Source organism: Choloepus didactylus, chromosome 2 (assembly GCF_015220235.1).
Source record: "Choloepus didactylus isolate mChoDid1 chromosome 2, mChoDid1.pri, whole genome shotgun sequence".
In the NCBI taxonomy this organism is placed as follows: domain Eukaryota; kingdom Metazoa; phylum Chordata; class Mammalia; order Pilosa; family Megalonychidae; genus Choloepus; species Choloepus didactylus.
The window spans coordinates 64,716,513-64,739,664 of NC_051308.1; the positions used below are offsets into that span (position 1 = coordinate 64,716,513).

A 23,152-nucleotide genomic window follows, 5' to 3' on the forward strand; every position below is an offset into this window, starting at 1 on the left:
AGTAATGTTAAAGTAAGAATTCAAACAGAAGAAAAATGATGCCAGATGGAAATATGGATGGATCTACACAAAGGAATAATGAGCACTGGAAATACAAATGGTAGCTATATTGTTTATTGTATTCCAAAGATAATTCAATAAAGCTGTTTTTTTTAATAATCTGTTCTTCAGTCTCACTAGTCACTTTTCAATTACTCAATAACCACATGTGACTAGTAGCTATTATGTTGGACAGCACAGATATAGAGTATTTCCTTCACCACAGAAATTTTCTATTGGATAGTGCTACCTATGTGTTATGGTAGTCCAAACTCAGTGCCCATTATCTTCAGAAAAGAATGGAGAAGAAGGCAGCATTTTCCATAGTATGATCCCGAAATATACACAAAAGAGGAGAATAAGAAGCAACATCATAAATTATTGGTAATATCATGGATAGGTACACCTGATAAACTAGGCTAGTTTGTTTTTAATAATTACATATACAATTGGTGTAAATTACATTATGAAGATTCACTAATCTTGCACTCAATGTCTGATTTTATTTTTTTCAGTTGTCATAGTTTCTCTTTTCTCTCTGCACCATTACACAATCACCAGCGTTTTGATTGATAATACCACCATTAATGCACAATATGAATTAAAGTTGAAGTAGCAAAAACAGGGGAATTGAGACAATTCCAGCATACTTTCTTTAATTCAAAACAGGATTAGGTTGTCATTTTTTGTAACTATTCCTGATTTGAGGTCGAATTTTCCTTTCATTACTGACTCCTTCTTCAGATGTGTATTGGGCTCCTTTATCTCCTGATAAAAACAGCTTAAAACATCCTAACATGTTTCCTTGTTAACTTTCCTCCTTGATAACATGAAAAATATTGCCTGAGGGGAACCTATTAAAGCATGGCCCAAAGTAAAAGTCACCTTTCAACTTTGTTTGAGAACATCTCTTCACCTACAGGGAGAAGCCCTAAACATCCTAGGATTTCCTTTCCCATTCCTTAGGAGATTATTATCTTCACCACTTCCCAAGGGAGCAGTGTTAGCACAATCCAACTTAACAATTTGCATACAAGTGAAGAACAGTGGGTTTTCTTTAATTCTAGTTTGTGAGGAAATAAGAACACATAAGGGCCCCCATTCATATTTAATGTGCTTTTTTTGTATTAGGTGCATTTCTTAAACTAGAACACAAACTCTTCAAATAATTTAAATCTCTAGAAGAAAAAGAAAAAAATACCATATCCCTGGCTACTTTCTCCATCATCTTGGAGCATAGGCAAAAAGATTTAAAAATCTTCAGAGAAAAACAGCTATTTCTTTCCTTTTCCAACTGCCTCTTCTAGTGCCCTCTTTCCCAGAATCCCAGAGGTTTATCCTAGGTAACAACAAACAATTGAACTGAAATTTTCTTAGCCTTTTCCAGGCTACATTTTTTAAAATCTGTAAGCAAAGTCACTTGCTTGTCCTTACACTACCATGGCTTCAACTTTCCCGGCTCCACCAATCTAATAGTGATAATTGCTAATCAATGAGTAATTTATAATGCTAGGTGCTATGTTAGTGTCTTATCTAATTTGATTGCCTCAAACACCTTATAAGATAGTTTTTACAAGTGGGGAAGCTGAATTTCAGTAAGAATTAAGTGACCTGCTTAAGTTAGTAGTAAACTTGAGATGTCAACCCAGACTATCTGGTTTCAGTTGAAATTTAACCACTAAGTTTACCGCCTTCCTGACTCCAAGTATATATTATTCTCAAACGTTGTAAGCAAATTTTGGCTCTGAACAGAGGAAACTCAGATTGGTTTTGTTCCAGTCTCTAATGAGGACACACAGGGACACAATTTAATATTCTGTGTAATGATACTAAGCTACATTTTAATAGTATGTAATTTCTTTTTGTACACTATCCTTCTAAAATATCTAAGAAATTATATACATTGCAATGTATCAGATAGAAGTAATGATTTCTGGGGGGAAATAAAATAAATCTTGCCTATGGTGTGCAATTAGTTGAAGGAACACGATCAATTACCCAGTTAATTTAACCAATTGGGTCAGTGTGTGTGTCATCAGTTAAATGAAATTCAAATTCAAATTCAAAATGATACCTGAGAAATCATAGTTGTTTAAATGTTGACATGTATTATTTTATTCCTTTTTTATCCCCTCAGAATAAAATCTAATTTTATTCCCTTAACCCTAGTTAATTTTTAAGTAAGTTAGCAAAATAAATTAAACATGGTTTTAGGAGATTAGACATGTGTCCATTGTTATCATATCAAAATGCAACATGGTTGCTCCTAGATCCATTTTTAAAATTTTCATTTTATCAAGAAACCCTATTTATTAATAGTTAAACATCATGTTATTAATAACATCCCTATTGAATGTCACTGGCAAGACATTTGATTGTAAAACAGATTTTTTTTTCCTTCAGATTTTCCAAGAGAATAAAACTCCATTCACAAAGTCCTTCTCAAAAAAGTTTTAAAATACATCTTCTCCAAAGAAGTACTATAATTTAAAAAACCAACTTATATTTTCAGTAAACCAAAAGATGGAACACCCCCCCCACACACAATACTTCAAGAGTTTCCTTAGTAATAGTCAAGTTTTTTTTTCTTTCTGTCAGGAAAATAATTAGAAATAAATATGACACCATGATGAAGACCCTGTAAGATTACATAGAAAATACATTATTTTTTTTTATATTTCAGAGATTAAAATAGTTCTTTTTGGAATGTTATGAAAGCCAGGGTATTATATACCAAAAAATGGTTGAACTGTTGAATAAAATAACCAACTACACGTATCTCATTTGATATCTTTAGACCTATTCAGCAATAGCCTAAAGTAAGGTATAGTGTTATGATCTATTTAGTAGATTACAAAGGAAAGGATGACTATTCTGATACTGACATCTTAAAATGGATACAGCATCTAATTAAAAAAGGCATTAATTATGAAAAAATGGGCTACACCAAGACATTCCTACAGTGAGATTTGTAACGGATAACCTTTTCCTTTTACTCCTAAACACAATGTTCAAAGTAAAGATGAAAATATTGTTGAGGAAATAATGGTTGCTATTGTTGATTTAACCCCTCTACTAGCAGTATCTAACTGAAGGCCAAAGTGGTTTAGGCTTTAGGGCTAGATGGAGCCAGATAGAGGTATCTGTGTAATACCTAAGTTATTTTAAGGTTGAACTACATATTGACTTTAATAACAGTGAAAGGAAATGGTATTCTGATTCTTTGCCCATTGAGTTGGCTGCAAAGAAGAGCTGGCATTACATTTACTAACCATGTTTCTTAGGCTCCTCTAGACTGTCAGTTTTTCAGTCTTGCCTTTTTTTTATGAGGTTGGCAATTTTGAGGAGCACTGATTAGATATTTTTGAAAAAAGTCCCTCAGTTGAAGTTTGTCTGATGTTTTTCTCATGATTAAATTGGGGTTATAGTGGTTTTTTGGAGGAAGAAAACAGATGAAGTACCATTCTCATCACTTCATATTAAAGGCACATACTATCATCATGACTGATCACTGTTGATGTTGCCCTTGATCACCTGGTTGAGGTAGTGTTTGTCAGGTTGCTCCACTCAAAAGTTACTCCCCATTCCCCTTGCATACTGTATTCTTCAGGAGCAAGTTACTAAGCACAGTTCATATTCAAGAGGTGGGGAGTTAACTAAGCTCCATCTCTTTAGAGGAGAGCATCTACACAAATTATTTGGAATTCTATATGGGAGATTTGTTGCTTCTCTCTCATTTATTTATTTATATCATTAGGCACTCATGGATACTTGGTTTATATTTTGTGTTATAATGCAATACTACTTTATTTATTTTTATCCTCAAATTGTTCCAGCTTTGGCCTTTTGGAGCTCTTTTAGGTTTATCCCTATATACCTTTGACATGCCTCCATCAGTTTGGTTTTTTAAGTACACCCTTTCTCTTTGATATACAAGATGCTCCAGGTTCATCTTGTATGTCCCCTCCGCACTAGAATCAGCATTTCTGCAAAGATGCCTGGTTCCTTTTATTAGAGAATGGTACTAGAAGCCACGATCTGGGAAGTGAATGTGCTTGTTGCTACTGGAGTGTTATTGCTTCCCAGCCCTGTCAGTGAACAGAGCTAGGAAATATATGTATGTATCCTAACCCATGTATCTACTCATATCTACAACTATTTTCACATCTTTCTATCTGTATCTATATTAAGCTAAATATAAGTTCAGACTGATGTCTCTGACTCTAACCCAATATTATTCAGTATTTTCAGAATTATTAGCCCAATATACCTCCAGGAGATACAACTTTACCAACTAGAGTAGTGCTTTTTACAGTTTTGTCTTTAGTTCTACAGTTTCCAGTCATTTCTCAAATTACTTATAGCAGCACCTGCCCCCCCCATCCTCTTCAGTGAGGCTATGTCACATGTTTGTAATACATGTAATTATTTTGCTACAGTCTGCATTCCATCCTGGGATTCCCCAACCTCCCAATAGATTTTGTAAAGTTTGCATACGTTAAGGATTACTCTTTGTGTCATAAGGTTTTATGAGTTTTGACAAAGGCATAGTCATGCATCCACCACAGTCATATACAGATAGTCTCAATGCCCTAAAAACTACTCAGTGCTTCACTTAGTCAAATTGTGAATTTCTAGCTCACTAATTTTTATTACCTATGTCTCTTCATCTCCAGTAAATCTCTTACCATCTTGGTTCAAGCCCTAAACTACCTCACCTATGAATTATTATAATGGAGTAAGCATAGTATCAAAACATTCACTCTACCAACTCCTATGGAATTCTAGCTCTGCAAAATTGCTTCCTTCCAAGTTCTAGTTCTTAATGCATCAATGGGTCTATTCAATGAAATGAATCTGGCTAGAGGCTAATACATGTATAATAAATTTGCCACCATCTCCAAATTTTATGCATATTTATTTCCCTTAAATAATTTTATTTTTTAGATGACTGTTGTAATTATGGATGTAGTGTCATATCCTGACACTGTTATCAAGAGAAATTATTCCAATGTTTCATCAATAAACATAAAATATCTTTTTTATTCCTATTTTATTAAGGTTTTTTTTTTCTGAAAAACAAATGATGGAGAACTTTACCAATTACCTTTTTAGGATATATAGGTAGGATTTTTACTCTTGATATATTAAATAGTTACATAAAAAGACTCCTTCAGTTGAAGTTTATGCAACTGGTTAACTAATAGGCATCTTAGACTTAACATGCCTAAAACAAAATTCTTAACTAATCACTCAGTCCCAAGCAAGCTGCACTATCCTCAGGCTCCCCTATCTTGGTAAATGTCAATCAATTGCTCAAGCCTCAAATTGAGGAATCATCCTTAATTTCTCACTTTAATTTTTCTTACACGCTCAGCCAATGCATCATAAAATATGTTTATCATATCTTAAAGATATATCCCAAATCCATCCTCTCTCAACTATCCCTTTACCCTTTTTTATTTTTCTCCATAGCTTACATATGTATCACCTGATCCCTACTAGACTATACATACCATACATACATAAATCCCCACTATTCTAACCTTGGTCCAGTCACTAATTACTCATCCTGGATTAATACAGTAGCCTCCTAACTGATATCCCTACATCCATTTTTCTAATGGTTTGTATATCTCATTTATTAGTGATCAGTAGGAGTTCTCTATAAGATGATAATATATGTTATGAGTTTCTTCAACCTTTTTGTTGTTTGATTTTTCATCTTTTTTGGAGTCTTTTGCCCAAAAATTTTAATTTTAATGCAGTTGAAATGATCAATTATTACAGGTTAGAGTTTTTGTTTGTTTGTAAAACAAGTAATTCCTAACATTGAGGGCACTATGTTTCTCTTATATCATCTTAAAATGTCTTAAAATATTCCTCTCATATTTATGTTTTTAAATCACATAGAATTGATTTTTGTAGATGGCGTAAAGACCCAGTACGATTTTTTGATACTTCTTATCACCATTTCTTATCAAAGGACAATCCTTTTCACTTTGATGGACAATACCACCTTTATTATTACTGGGGATTGACTCATGTACACCACAAATCATGTTCTAATCTTAATCCATATTCTCTATGTATGAACCCATTTGTAAACAGGACCATTGAGGATGTTATAATGCATTAAGTGTGGCCAAACTGAATCAGGATATACCTTAGTCTGTATGACAGGAAGCCATAAAAAGGGAGGAAATTCAAAGGCAGTCAGTAGAAGCCAGAAGTGAGAAAATGCAATAAGAAGAGACCAAAGACGTCACCATATTATGGAGAACTGCCATCACCAGAATGATATCAATTCCAGGAGAAAGCATATCCTTGTGGACATCATGATTTTGGACTTCTAGCTTTCTAACTATGAACCAATAGATTCTTGTTGTTTAAGCCAACCCACTGTGTGGTAAATGTCATAGCAGTTCTGGCAAACTAAGACAATCATCTATCAAGTTTCCATATATACAGGAATAATTTGTGGGGCTCTCAATTTTGTTCCAGTTATCACACTTTCTTTCTTTTTGACAATAGTACACTTATTTAGTTATTATAGCTTTATAAGAGATCTTGATAACAAGCGAAACAGTTTCCCCACCTATTTCTTCTAGACTCTTCCAGGATCTTTGCTTGATAATCTGAATCTGCTTGAATCAGCTGTTGAGATACTTATTGGTGCTGCATTTAACAGACAGGTCAGTTTGGGAAGAAATTACATTTTTACAAATCCACGAACATGTATAACTATTTATTTAGGTTTTCTTTGAACATTTACAATAAAATTTAATGAGTGTTTCACTAGGTCTTGTACCATTTTTATTATATTTATTCATTTTAAATATATGTCTAGTTTTAAATCATATTTTCTAAATCTTTTCTCCAGTGTATAAATTTTTAATTGAATTGTGTACACTCACCCTATAAGCAACAAACAGGCTAATCACTCTATTACTTTAATAGTTTCATTGCAATTTTTTGAGATTTCTAGGTAATCATTATCTGAAAACAATGGGTGGGTTTTTTTTTCTTAATTTCTAATTCTTAGACTATTCCTTTTCTTGTCTACTGAATTGGTTATGCTCTCAGAACAATGTTGAAAAGAGCCGAGTGTAGACATTCTTTTGCTTATCTCTTGATATTAAAGAGAATAATTATATATGTTTTCATTAAGAATCTTTGTTACTCTCTGTTTCAGTTTTCTAAAGCTGCTGAAATGCAAATACTATAAAACGGGTTGGTTTTTACAATGAGGATTCATTAACTTATAAGCTTACAGCCCTGAGGCTGTGAAAATTACACATCAAGGCATCAAGAGGTGATGCTTTCTCCCCAAAGCCTTGCTAACAGCAGTTGTGGACTCCATGGCAAGGCACATGGGGACATCTGCTGTCTCTCCCTTGTCCCCAGGTTTCTTTGCTTTCAGCTTCTGGCTGCTCCATCTGTGGCTTTCTTTCTAAGCTTCTGTGTCTTTCTCTGAATTTCATCCTTTTATAAAAGACTCCAGTAAGGGGATTAAGACCCACCTGGGGCACACCTCAACTGAAATAACCTAATCAAAAGGTCCCACCCACAATAGGTCCACACCCACAGGCATGGATTAGCTGATCTTTTCTGAACAAGATCTTTTCTGAGGTACATATAACTTCAAATTACCCGATTTTCCTATACTCAAAAGTTTTAGGATGTAGAGTTTTTATTGTAATTCCAAGTATTTTAGAAATTTATTTTATAAATTTTTCTTAGTTTCATGAATTAGAAAGCACAGTCATTAGCTGAGATTGAGGATGAGGGGGAAGGTGATGTAAATTTGAGGGGAAAAAAGGGTTTCAAAAATAGTTGTCTAAGAATGTGGGGAAATATATGTACTATAGAAATGTGCGATTTCAGGACAGCATTAAGAACCCAGTGGAGGTTTGTGATTGTGAATTTAGAGTTAGATACCTCAGCATGTCTCTCTGCATGTGCATGCATGTGTGGGTGTTCAGCTTCATGGGTGCGTGATTATGGTCTTGCTAGCCACAAGGCTAAAGAGAAGTGGCACATTTTATGGAAAGGTTGCTTCTTTCTTTGTAATCTAAATACAATCTCTCACATCTGTGAAGTTTATATGCATGTATGGGCCTCTTTGTAGGATATTAATTCCATTGCAGAAGCCAATTTGTTCATACATATGGCAGTACCACATTGCCTTAATTATTATAGTTTTATAATAATGTTCCAGAATGATAAGTCCCCTCAATGGAGTTGTCTTCTTCAGGAATGTTTTGCTGTTCTTGGAATTTACTCTTCCATGAGCCTTACATACATAGTTTGTGATACTTCACACTTGGTGAAAGACAGCCCAGCTGATCCTGGAGGCTCATCTCCTCCCCCCTTTAGATCACAAAACAGAAAACTGCATCCAGTGAATGGAGACAGCCTGCCGAGACACAAGGCCTTCGACTGATGTCAGCACTCCTGGCATCCAGGACTGTCCCTAGGTCTTTTTGCCTGCTGGCCATGGGGCACACAGACCATCCATGCCCAGCCATTATTGTGAAAGTTTAGGGACCAATGGCAATCAGCTTGTAAGTTTTAACTGAAGAATGAATATCTTTATTGGTTCTATGACTGTTCAGATTTTCTATTTCTTTTTTAATGTTTTGTTATCCTCTACATTTTTCTAGGACTTTATCTGTTTCATATATATCATCAAATATAGTCACCTAACTTTGTTCATAATGGCCTCTTAACGAGCTGCTTAATTCCTACAGTATTATTTAGGTAGTCTTCTTCATTCTGAATATTGTTTAATTCTGCCAGTTCTATTTTTAGTTTTGATTAATCTTAATCTTATCAGATATTTACTCCTTTTATTACTCATTGCAAAGAAATTTATTTTTGGTTTTATTAGTCATCTCTCTTTTTCTACTTCATTATTTTCTCTTCTTATCTTTACTATGTTGTTCTATTTTTAATTCCGTAAGATAGAGGTTTAGATCATTACTTTTTTTACTAAATGATTATTTTGCAAAACATTATGTTTCACAAAAAGTAATATTTATGTTAAACTGTAATGTATTTTTGCTTTTAATGAATTAATAAATATAAAAACTATTCTGTTTTAATTTCTTGTAGGGTAAATATGGTATATACAACCCACATAAACAAAAATTCTTCATGTATCTCATTAACTTGTAGAGTGTAAAGAGCTCCTATGATCAAAAAGTTTAAGAATCACTGACTTAGAAAGAGTAAAATTTGTCCAAATCACAAAATTATTAAGTAGTGGACCTAAGAATCAAACTCAGACAGCCTGACTTCCAAAGTCAGTGCTCTCATCATTAATTTTTTGATGCAGAGCTACAAAAATATCTCCTCTTACATCTGAAAACCTTGAAATGTATCATGTCAGAGTTAGGGAATTGCAGGCAGGTAAGAAAAAAAACATGGGTTCTGAGTTTTCATTGATTATGCTTACAAGAGCCTTAGCATGCAGTGCTAATCCCATTGTGGATACAAAGGTCTTAGAGCCCTTACCCTGGTATTTCTCATAGGTAGAAAATATTTAAAAATTAAAATGTGAATAAAATAATGAACTATTTCTGGTTCAGATATCTTTTTGTCTGACACAAAATGAGACATCTCAGCTTAAAACTGGTAACAAGACTGACAAACAAAGACTCCTGCAGGATCCCATCTAGTTTAAACAAGGATGGCTCCATCTCCGGAAGGCTGCAACTCTTTACAGAGGTCATCAGTTCTAAAATGACCTTGTTAAGAGCGTGGGTGCATGCTTTTGTCTTTGTTTCTGTACTTTCTGAGCCAGTTTCTTCTTGACCATTTCATCTCTACTGACAGGACTTTAACTTTAGATTTTTCTTTTTGTCCTGGTGAACCCATGGCTTGGCTTCTGAATAATTGTTAGTTGGTTCTGATCTGGGTGGTACAGGTGTCAGGACTGGGGGCTTCCATTGTGTCCACAGATGTGGCCCCACCAGAATCTTCAATCAGGAGTAGGAGTGGGGGAAATCCAAGCCTTCTCCTTACCTCTGGAATGGAGCCCAGCATTCCTGGTCCTGGGTAGGCTAAATTAGTCATTTTTAAACTATTATTTTCTTTTCTTTTTTTTTTTTTAACCGATAAATTTTATTGCATCTTTAAAATCACAAATAGGTCTGGCATCTTGTTTCCATTGCTGCACAACTCTCTTAGTTCTTATTCATCATCCTGCTGAACTGTTCCTTTTTCAGAGACATAGATACTGCCCCAAAATTTTCTTATATCCTTGTTTTTAACTGTTGTTGCTTGCTGAATCAAAGCAGCTGAATTTGATACAAGTTCAATGCCATTTCCTTCAAGAATTAACTCATCTTTCTGGGCTTGAGATACTGAACAGGCAACACCTGGCCTCATCTGAACCCTACGGATATATTTTTCACCCAAGAAATTTCGGATTTCAACCCGAAACCCACTCTCCTGAATAACAACATTGATGGGGGAAGTGAGTGTACACAGCCCTCACCTTGTAACGGAAGCCCAGTGTGACACCCTCAATCATGTTCTGTACATGACTATAGATAGTGCGAACTGTAGCCAGCTCTTTTCTATTTCCCCACTATTTGTCAACCTGAAGCCTCTTCTTTTTCTTCCCAAGTAGACTGAGCTCGACATAGATATGATTGAAGTCCTTCCGCAGGGTTTCTCAGGGTCCCTTCACAACAACTGTGCATCCCTTCAGCATGATGTCGACATTTTCTGGATTGCCGACAGCCTGGCTGCTGAGAATGGTCTTCATTCTCGCAGTAGATGCGGCCCACTATTGTTTTCTAATGTAAGCATTTTAGGCTATCCAATTCCCTCAATGTATTACTTCAATCCAACCCCACAAGTTATGATACATAGGATTTTCATTTTTTTGAAATTCTAAAATATTGCCTAATTTCCACAATGATTTCTTCTTGATTCATGATTTTTGTAGAAGTAATTTTAAATTCCCAAGTACAGTTTTATTCTAGTCAATTTTTGTTATTTTTTCCTTAATTGCACTGTCATCAGAAAATGAAGTCTCTAGGATTATTACTTTAAAGTTAATAGACAACTTTTACGGCCTAGCTCATCATCAATTTTCATAAGTATCATATATATGCAAGAAAAATGTGTATTCTTCAATTCTTAAGGTCCAACATTCTCTCTCTGTATAAATCTTTAGTTCAAATATGCTGACTGTGTTAAACAAATCCACTATTTCTTTTTTTTTAAAGTCAGCTTATTCTATCAATTACTGATAGAGTTATGATACAATAATCTGCTATAATGATAGGTTGCCAATTTTTCCTAGTAGATTTGTCAACTTTGGTGTTCTCTTGCTCTTTCTTCTCTCTCCCCAATTTCACCTCCCCCCACCCCATTCTCTCTTCCAAGGTTGTTAGGTAGAAAAATTAAAAATTTTTTCCATTATGCACTGATCCTCTTTAACCCTACTAATGGTTTGAATTTAAAAATATTAACAGTTTTTTCAGTTCAACATGACAAATTCTGTCTTTTCACTGGTGAGTTTAGCCCATTTAGTTTAATTGCAATTATCTATTTTTAGTCTTTTTTCTTTACCATCTTACAATTATTTCCAATTCCTACACTTTTCAATTTTTCTCCTTTCTTGGCTTATCTATTTTTTCTTATTCCTCTTTCCACCGCAATTTTTTATTCTTAAAGTGATTATCTTAAAAATTTTATCATATACTTTTGATTTTATAAATACAAAGTTAATCCATATTTAAATGACCCTCCCAAACGATAGGGCATTACAATATTCAATAAATCTATGCCCTTCTGCATTTACATGGTATTATTCCAGGATTTTAATTCCATCCTTTCTTTTAGCACAGATACTTTGTTTAAATTCACCTATAAGTTTACCAATTTTATGCTGTTATTTTTCTTTCATGTGAAGAACATATTTTGGAAACGTATTTAATGAAAGTCTATTTTTTGTAAATTCTTATTTTTTTTTTACCTGAAAATTTTTTGTCATAACATGTTTCCAAGATAGATTTCCAGAGACCTCAATTAGAGGTTGACATTATTTCCTCTCAGCAATGTGAAGAGCATATTCCGTTGTCACATGGGTTCCATCCCTGCTTTAAAGGCTTCTTACATTCTAATAGTCTTTTGTTGTATTGGTAACTGTCCTTTATTTCTGTCTACTTTTAAGGTCTATTGTTTATCTTTGATGTCCTTCAATTTTATTAATATATGCCTAGATGTGGATTTATGTTTACTTATTTACTTTCCTTCTGACTTCCTTGCTTCCTGTTTTTCGTTTGTTCTGAAAATTTCTTGACTATTATCACTTCAAATGTTATCTCTCCTTATTCTTTGTATTCTCTTTCTGGGAATCTGGTTAGAGAGATATTACACTGTTTGCTTCTAGTCTCCATTTATCTTTTATATGTTTTTGTGTGCTGCATTCTAGGTAATTTTTTTCATATTAACATATTTATTTTATATTCATGTCTGGTAATTTCAATATCTGAAGTTCAAGTGATTGCAGTCTTTTGGTTGTTTTTATTTGTTATCACTCTTGAAAACATGATATCTTGCATGATTGATGATCTTTGATTGTCAACTCATGTTTTCTTGATGTGTGGGAATACTGAGAGCCTATTATTTATGTAAGAGAGAGGATTTTCATTTGTTTCTGCCAGGTTTCAGGAGTCAGCACTGGGCCAAGGAACATTTTAGATACCTCTAAGTATCCCTGTAGCTATGTAAAGTGACAGTAATGAAGAAACACAGAATCTCAATATCTTAAAACAGTGATGTTTATTTCTCTCACATGCTACATGTTTTTCATGGGCAGTCCATGGCCTGATAGTCCATGTCACTTTCACCTGCAATCCAGGGCATCCAGAATTCTGCTAGTTACCAACACAGAGGAAAAGAGAGCTGGCAAGTTGTGCACTATCTCTTAAAGCTTCTGCCTAGTTATCACAGAAATCATTTCAACTCACATTTCCTTGTCCAAAGCAGGTAACTTAGAGGTACTTCTTCAAGACTGTGAAGAAGTAGAGTCCTCCTGTGTGCCTCCAACCTCTCCATTACTTCCTGATTTTATTAGGTTTAATAATTATTGTATAGTTCTAGCATTTACATTAAATTTTTTAACTAACTTTTCGATTTTCTTCATATCTTAGGTTTACAGCTAATTGGATTTATTTTTTTACAATCAGTCCTTTCCAACTCTGGCTTCTCTGTTGTTTAATCTTTATTTTGATGCATCTTCTTTTCCCTGTATTTTACAATCAAATTTTTAAGACAGACTTTTGGATTCCATTTCTTGATTTCTTGCATATTCATGAATTTATTCTTTTATACTAAAATGTCAACTTGACTGAATATAAAAAGTCTTGAGTCACACTTCCTTTTCCAAAGGACTTTATAAATATTATTTCACTTATGCATAGCATGTGATTTATGTGGAAGAGTCTAACATCACTTGGCTTTTACTCCTTTTTATGGTTTTCCACCTGAATGTCCATAGGATACTTTTTAACTAACATTAATCAATTTTTAATTACTTTTATGGGTTACATGCTTGTTTAAAGATTCAGGAAGAAATGTTAATAGACTTCCAATCCTAACCAATCCATCTCCCTAAGCTTGTTTTTCTTCTTTCTTTAATAAAATATTTATCAAATTATATCATAGATACAGAGAAAAATGTGCACATTATATGTCTAAAGCTGAATTAATTTTATGAAAGTGAACACACCCATGTACCCAGCAAATGGATAAAAAAAAACAGTACAATACCCACATTCCAAAAGTCCCCTCATATTCCTTTCCAGTCATTACTCCCCCAAAGAGAAACCATTATCTTGACTTCTAACAGCTAAAATAGTAAATAGTTTTGCCTATTTAAAAAAAATAGAAAATAAAGAAATTCTTTGGTAAAATAAAAATTCACATAGACACACAAAGACAGATGGAAAGTAATATTATTTTCATTTTGACTAATAAAATATTTGGTTATTGACAGGGCAATATTGAAGGAAAAGAGACATGTATGCTCTCAATAACCATATTTGAATTAAATTTTGTGATCAGTTTGAATGGGGCTTACACTTCCAGACATGCAGGTATCAGTGATTTTTCCAATGTGAAAAAGGTAAGTTTAGTTTTGATTTATTGCCTTAAGTTTAATAATGCCATTTTTCCTTTATCTTAGACTACTGGTTACCAGTCCACTCAACAAGGTCCTTTTGAAAAAGCAAAACAAAATAAAATATTTTATTGAAATAGTACATACAAATTGGCATAAATCATAACTTTACAGCCCCCAGGTAACTGGCACTGAAATAATTAAAAACAAAATTACTAGCATAACAGAAGCCCCTCTTCACTATTCTGATATTTACAACCAGAGTTTTTTTTTTGTTTTTGTACACTATATAAATGATATCATTCTATGTACTCTTGTCATTTCTTTCACACACATTGATCTGTGAGAGTCATCCTTGTGTGTAGTTGTAGTTTGTTCTTTCTCATTGTGACTAAGCCACAATTTATCCATTCATCTGGTAAAAGGCATTTGGATGTTTTTTGGCCATTACAAGTAATACTGTTATGGTCATTTTTATAACATCACATGGTTTTTGGTGGACACATGTATACATTTTTAAAGTACATACCTGGGAATGGAATTGGTAGTTTGTAGCGTATGCATATATTCAGATTAGTAGCTAGTGCCAAAGAGTTCTCTAAAGTAGTTGTACCAATGTCCACTCCTGTAGCAATCTGAGAATTTTGGTTGCTCCAAATCTTCCCCAATGATCAGTAATGCCTGATTTTTTCATTTTTGCCATTTTTTGCAAGGAGCACCCACCGGAGCAGAGAGAAGCTAAGAGTGGCACTCAGACAGAAACACCCTGGGAGAAGCAAGCAGAGAGCTGAGAAAAGCTAGGAGAAACAGAAGCCCAGAGATATTTTGGAGAAAGCCATTTTGGAACAAGAACCCAGAAGAAGGACCAGCAGACGTTGCCATGTGCCTTCCCATGTGACAGAGGAACCCTAGAAGCCACTGGCCTTTCTCCAGTGAAGGATCTTCTTGTTGATGCCTTAGTTTGAACATTTTTATAGCCTTAGAACTGTAAATTTGTAACCTAAAAAATTCTGTTTATAAAAACTAATCTATTTCTGTTGTGTTGGATTCAGCAGCTTTAGCAAACCAGAACCCCCAACATTCAGTACATACAAGTGACCATTTATAACACATGTATAAAGTGAACCTACCTCTGATTAAGAAACAGAACATTACTGTGCTTTTGTGGAATTCTTTGTACATCTTTGAAATTCAGTATCTTCAAAAGCATTGGGTATTTTTTTCCCTACTTTAATTATTTTTTTATTATTTATCATTATTTTGGCTTCTGAAGCAAAGGGTTGAGGTAATCAGACTCTTCATTTCAAAGGTATCTTATTTGTTTAATTTTCTTTACATATTCCCTTTGATCACCACTCCTTGCTCATTCTTCTTCCTCTTTTCCTACTTCCAAATGGCAAACGTGTTAAAGTATTTGATAAGAAATCATTTTTTGTGCACATTCTTCTAAAAAAATGTATTTAATGTAGTAAATAATATGTTCCTGTATATCTTGTACTAGTTCCTACTTTTTTTTTTTGCCCAGCATTGTATTTTAAATATCTATGCAGGTTCATACAAGCATTGCAGCATAGTTTTCCATTATGTGCACCCATCACAGGTAGCTTATCTATCATCTCAGTGAGAGTCACTTAGATTGCTCCAACTTCTTATGATCCCAATAATGATGCACTGCACATCTTTTTACCTGTCTCCTTATGGATGATTGTGAAAACTTCTCTGGTTATATATTTGGAGTTGCATTTTTGGCCCAAAAAGTTTGTTTACCAAATAATTTACACTAACAGACTGCTCTTCAGAATGGCAAAACAAGTCTATACTCTCAAAGGGTACATGAAGATTCCTATATATTTATATCTTGCTATTGTTTTGATTCATATTTCTCTAGTTACTAAGGTGTTAAGCATTTCTTCCTATACTTCGAATACTTATTTCCATTTTGGGGTTTCATATCAGTGAATAGCCTGTTTTATATATTTTTATGTTTCTTTTAATGAGAAATCATACCTTCTCATTGTTGATATGAAGAAATTTATTAAATTATATATTGCTTATATATTCTAGAAATTAACCATTTATTGGTTTCAGATAGTATAAATATCAGATTTTCCCAATCTGTTATTGGTCTATTAATTTTGACCAGGTATATACTTCATTCAGAAAAACCATTGATTTTGTAAGTTTATCCTGTATTCAGCAATCTTGATGAGTCCTTCATTCACAGCTAATATTTTGTCAATTAATTCTGTTTCCTCCAGTATTTTTCTTAGTTTTCTTTTTCTGGATCAACTTAACCTAGAGTACAATATACCCTTTTAATCTAAAACTGAAAATTCTCCTTCTTTTCAGAAAGACATACTTATATTAAATCTTCCATAACTCTGATTGATTTCTAATAAAAGATTTAGTCTTTCATTTCATTCCATTTGCTTTATTCTTTTAAACCTGCTCCAAGTATGGAATATGGATATGTGTGTGTGTGTGTGTGTGTGTGTGTGTGTGTGTGTGTCTGAGTGCATGTGTGTACACTGCTTCCACGATTGCTCTAGTGTCTATAATTGTTTTATTTCTCTCTTTGATACATTTGTTCTTGAATTCTGTAATCTTATTTTTTTATTTCCAGGCTTGTAATTTTTTTCTTTGCATTTTCTTTATTTGAACTCAGAAAATAAGACTTGATATCTTTTGACTTATTGTATTACTCTTATTCTAATGTTGTTTTATCTGTCTTTTTCTTCTTACATTGCTCTTTTCCTATCTATCATCCAGCTCTTTCTTTATTATCAATGAGTTTGCCATCCATCATTATTTCTTTCTGATTTTTACTAATTTGCAATTGGGCACAAATATTTGCTGAAATAAAATTAAGGGTAAGAAGATATAAAGTGAAGCATATCCTCATCATCTCTGTTTTGTTACCTCCTCAGTAAAAGCCTCCAGTAGGCTATTTGCTTTTCCCACATCTGGTGAGCAGAAAGTCTGCAGAATTTTCACAGTAAAATCCTATGTTCCAGGTATCTGAGACACGGTCATCATTTATTAATTTATTTTCAGATGGCTTTGATTATATGGTGTATGTACTCTTGTCTCCTTTCTGAAAAGATGATGCATTTCTGCAGCTTATTATTTATCCTTCTCTCAGTCATCAGTCTTGCTATAGAGTACCTATATCCCTTTAAACTTTCTATATAAGGATAATTGATCCTTCCAAAGCTGTGGTATCTACTGCGAGGGATCTCTGCATTATTTAAAGTATCTCTAGGAGTTTGGACTTTCTCTGGTCACTTTCTCCCTTTTTGGTCCCAATGGTTTTTTTAAAGTTTTTTTTGGAGTTTGTGATTGGGTGTTCCATTGTTGTTGTAGCTGTCTTCATGTTTTACATTTGGTTGTTGTTTCAGTTGGCATTACAGAAGAAATCTGATAAAATTGCAGGAAGGAAGAATGCTTAAATCATTATTTTAAAATTGGATAAAACATTTATCAGTAAAGTATTTTTAATTGCTTATCCTTTAAAGTTTGCTATTATTTTGAAATTTTACATTTTTCTGTGGGTTCAGATGGTCTGATGCTTTGTGGTAGGTGTATAATTACTGCAGAATGTAAAGTTTGGGACCTGAACATGATCATTAGTCCATGCCAATGATTTGAAAATTAGCATCCGAACAGCAGTGAATTTGCCAAGTTAAAAAAAAAATGTAAAGATGTTACACTGCTTAGTTTATTAGCAAAAAATCCTGCTACTGGGCCAAAAATGACCGATAATTATGCAAAGTACTATTAAGTAGTCTGCCATATATGAACAGACATATGCATATATATTGGTTAGGGATTTTTTAGGCACAAGTGATAGAAATCCAGTTCAAAGAGTCTAAAGTAAAAAGAGAATTTATTGGTTCTAATGATTTGGAATTCTTAGAGTAGTGCTTGCTTTAGTCATGGCCAGATCATGAAGCTTAAAAAAAATTACATTGTATTGCTGCAAAATACATGCTGGTTCTTTCTAAGTCATTCACTAGAAGCACACACATAATCTCTGGTTAGAAACCTGGCAGAAAATAAATTTCTCTCTCTCTCAATATCTATACGTGAATTATTCTACTTTCAGTTGTCCATAGTGTTTGATTCAACTTGGGTCATATGCCCAGGCAATTGTGCAGGAATGAGTGGCAGGGTCCCATCATGATCAAATGAAAGGAGTAGGATTGTTATATACAAGAATAAAGTTTTGGAGGACCAAAAATTAAGTCAAATATAATTTACTGGGACATACTCTCTCAATATCCTGATTGCAATATGATGTAGAAATGGGTTTTACATTTTTATTTTAAGTGATGCAGAATGTCTGGAGTTTGTTCTGTCCTTTGTTGTTGTAGTTGTTTGGTTTGGAAAAAGATTGGGGGAAGAATGAGCCATGCAGGCTGGATCATTTCAGTGAACTTTATTCTTTAGTTGCAGATTAGAAAACCAAAGACTTGTAATATTTACTTTGGCAGCTCCAAGTTTTGCTGGGAAACCTAGGTTTAAAGCTGTTCTCTTGTTTCTGTTGGAAGTGAATGAACTAGTCCCTAGAGCTTCTGGCAGCCATCTTGATATCACAGGGAGGGACTTAGAGGCAGAACAATTAAACGCAGAGGAACCAGGTCCTTATCATCATCATTAAGTCACTAAGTATACCAAGCCTTTGCTGAAGCTGCTCAACCTCCAAATTTTTCAGTTGTATGAGATAATAATTTTAATGTTTTAATGATATTGTAGCTCAGCTATTCTGTTACTAATAAAGACAGCATAAGTGATACACCAGGTCATTTGAGTCTTTGACCTTTAAAAATAGAGACAAAATCCCTGTGTCTAAAAATTAACAAGCTGCTAATTTGGGTATGTCACATTTACTTTAATATTCTTTGATGTCCCTCTTCCTATGACTACACTTGCTCTATCTAACTGGGTCTAGTTCCTAGAATCTTCCCCCTGTATTGAGCATACACATTTCACTTTACCTCAACTTGTTAACTTTGTTCTCCTTTCAGAGGCCAGTCCAGCCGCTGAAGTACCTCTGACATTGATCTATTTGCTACTATTGGATTATAATCTGGGCAACTAAATTTTCTCTCCTATTTGATTCATTTCTGCTTACTAGGTTTCATATGACTCTAGCTTAAATGACCTGACTTCTAGTTAGTTCTTCCTAAGCATGACTGAGCTTCACCTAGAAACCTGGACTCAGTCCTTCATCTTCGATTGGGTTTAATGGGGAGCTGGCCCTCAGCAGGACTTTTGAGCAGTTAAGGAAAATGAGATAGGAAGGAAGGATAAATTGGTGGGCAATTAATATATATTTAATCTGTGTGGAGATTATATTTAAAATCTTGGCCCCATTAGATCCATATTCTAATTAACTAAACCAAGGATAAAATATTTGTTGAAGGGTTGTCTGAATACTGAACATAAACCATTTAATTATGGCCTTAGTAGTCAGGGGCTTGTAAGCTTAAAAGCAAAAAAAAGAAAGAAAGAAAGAAAGAAGTGCAAAAGATAAATCAAATTTGGGTTTCCTATTTCTATCTGGGTGAATGCTTTTTCAAAAAGTTAGTCCTAATATTCCTAAATAGCATATACACTAATCAGTAGTTCAATATATTTGGTATTGATATTTGAGTAGGAGGTGGTGAACTTTACTGTTCATTATTGATTTGGCTATGACATTTCCATATTGCTTTTGGCCATATCCTTATTTTCTACAACCATAAAGTTTGCGTGGACCCAGTGTAAAAATTGCATTACTCATTTAGCTCTGTAGCACATGTTCAGCTTGTTGCATCTGAACTCAATATGGTGCACTTTTTTTTTTTTTTTTGCTTTGCATGTGAATATAATTCAAGATGCTTGTTTTAATTTTAAATGCTTATGTGATCTGGCTTCTAACTAGAGAGTATTTAAGGTACTTTTCTGATTATCCATATTTATTATTTCCATGGGAGTTCAGAAGAATCACTGAGCAGTTGGACTTTTTTTTTCTTTTTAACTTTTGAATATTGATCGTGTTCCAATTGCCCTAAGGGTACATACTTTAGTTGATCTCTTAAAAGGTAATCAAAGCGGTTGAATCAGTTGTGGGAAATTTCAAAAGCATAATTAAATTCATCAGTTCTAAACAGCAAAGAGGAGTTTATATTAAGAAAAAAGACTTCTAAAAATGCATATGCTTACATTTCGAAAAACACATGTAATAAGAATCACAACTGTGCTGTACATCATTCTCAAATATATTTAGATGTATTAATATACTTCTCCTTCAAGAAATAAGTATTCTAATTATTCTACTTTACAGATGGGGAAACTGAAACATAGCAAATAAATTGCCCAAGGTCAAGCAACTAATAAATGCCTGGATCAGAATTTAAATCCAAGCAGTACAGATTTAGAACTAGTACACTTGATAACCAAACAGTATTTCTCAGATAGTTGGTTGAGGGAATTAGGAAAGAAGAGGCAAAGTGGGTGGCAATGGGGCTGGGTGTGGGAAGAGGCAAAAGTAGAGCAAATTTTAGTTCAGGCTATGCCTTAATTCTGGAAATCAGAGCCTAGGTGATGGTACTAAGATTTTATGTGTGCGTGTGTGAAACCAGATATGATTTTTGTACCCCTCAGGCTAGAGTGATATAGCTGGGTACAAGGGTAATATTTACATTGAAAATGGGATATATACTTTCAAATAATATATGTACATGCTGAATGAAATAGTCCAAAATCATATAGCTAAAAAGATTTGAAATCACTAATAATATCTCACTTTTTTTGACATCAACTTCTACAGTGATGTATCTAGCATCTCAGGTTCTTTAATTTTGTTCTTTTTTATATTATGGAAATCATACAGGAATCACCTAAATTTTTGCTCCTTGCAGAAGGAATTTCTAAATAATAAGAATCAATAGAAATAAGAGGCAATATTTAACATGCAACTAAAACCATTCAATAGATTTTTTTTTCCTTCTTGCAAGCATTATTCTATATTTAAAATTAAAACCAGCATGGGAGAGGACCTGTCATACCTCAATATAAGTTTCTGATAAAATGCTTTTTAAATTTTCACACCTTACTTATTACATACGCATATGCACATACATACTTGCACACATTTTTTTAAAAGAAGTCTATATGTACAATGCAATTTTCCCTTACTGGAATTGAAAAATTTAGGTAAATATTTGAGCAAATCTTTTTTCCTTCCTTTACCTCTCCCTTCCTTTCTTTTCCTGTTTTCTATCATTCAGCAAACTTTGTTTTTGAATGCCTACTCAATAGTGGACACTGTTCTACATGCTGGCAAAAAAGACAGGGCCCCTTCCCTAGGAGCTCATATCACAGTGGCCGGGGGCGGGGGGTGCAGAAAAATACAAATAAATACCATAAATATGATAGTAATAAATGCTTTTTAAAGAAAATTAAAATTAAGTGACATTATAGGGAATGACTAGGTGGTATCCTTGCATTGGATCTGGGAGGCCTTCTCTGATAAAGTGATATTGAAGTTATGGCAAGAAGGAGGCAGCTATGTGAAGATGGGGTGAAGGCAGTCCAGAGAAAGCAAACTCAGAATGGAAAGGCCAGCAGGTAGAAAAGAAGGGTGACATAGTGGATTAATTCATAATTTATATGATTAATTGATAGACAAAGGCACCTACAAGTTATCAAGCATAAGCTTCCTTTTACAGATAGAGAGAGCATGACTTTTGGAGTAAAAAAACCAAGGATTTGAATCTTGGCCTAGCACTTCCTAACTGAGTAATATTTTCTGGGCCTAACTTTTCTCATCTGTCAAATAAGAAAAATGCTATTTATTTTTCAGAATTGTTGTAAAGATCCTAATATAATTTCTGGGGTATAATAATTATTCACACTGCAGCTATTAAATTTTTCCACTATTATTAACAGTAATGTGTTCTTATGCTGGAATGGTGACAAAGATATGACTTTTTAAATTCACATATTCATTCTTTCATTCACTCATGAAAGAGACAATTATTGATCACCTACTAATTGCTGAGTATTGTGAATAAAAAAAGGCAAAGTTGTAGTAGCCATTGCCTGCTTTAGCAGGTTCTGAGATGACAAGTGTCCAGGTGGAGGGACAATCGTGAATAGGAGTGCCTCCTTCCTTCTATCAGTGGGCAGGATTTGGGACACTAGCAACATAAGGATGGGATGATCTAAGATAAAATTGTAGTTTTCCCCACCTGATGGAGATTCTTTTTTCTCACAGAAAACATATATTTTTTGAATGAAGAAGAATAGTTCAGGCGTGATTCCTGAATTGTTGTAGGAGATCATGTGTCAAAGTCATTGACTCATAACTCCCCCTTTGGCTCTCTGTTTCACCCCACCCCCCAAAAAATAAGAGGGTTTAAAAGCGGCTAAATGGTGATGATATGTTGTCATTAACAGTGATGCTGAATAAGATGTGTGTTTAGAGGAAACCAAGAGAAGAAAAGATACAAACAGGAAGATAACAGAGCACAATACTATTAACATATTAAATTGTTATCTGCCTCTTGTAAAGTTTTCATTTTAAGGTTTGCATACATGTTTCACCTTGAAGACAAGTTTATTTTTAGAATGACTGACAAAAAACGCTAGAAGTGTTATATAAATTATATCAATGATTGAAATTACTTCATAAATCTCCAAATGGCTTCCTCTATATTACATACCTGTGACTTTCAAGTTTAATTTTTATATTAAAAGTGATATTCTACTTTCTGTTTCCTCTTTTCAGTGTGGCTGAAATGAAAATGGTTCTGCTCATATAGCTGGACATGCTTAGAATATAGGAGAGATTTTGTTACATTTTTATTCCTGTAAAAAGAATCTATTTTAGCTTGAATCAAGGGTCAAAACAAAACTAATCAAGACAACACATATCTCTTTACTCTGGCAGTAAAAGTCAGATTCCCTTCTGGCTTTTCCCCT

General features: G+C 33.8%; 1 pseudogene; it reads right to left on the bottom strand.

Annotated features, from left to right (window-relative positions):
* Positions 1-10,236: 10,236 nt before the first annotated feature.
* LOC119516154 lies at positions 10,237-10,816 on the bottom strand (annotated as a pseudogene).
* Positions 10,817-23,152: the final 12,336 nt, after the last annotated feature.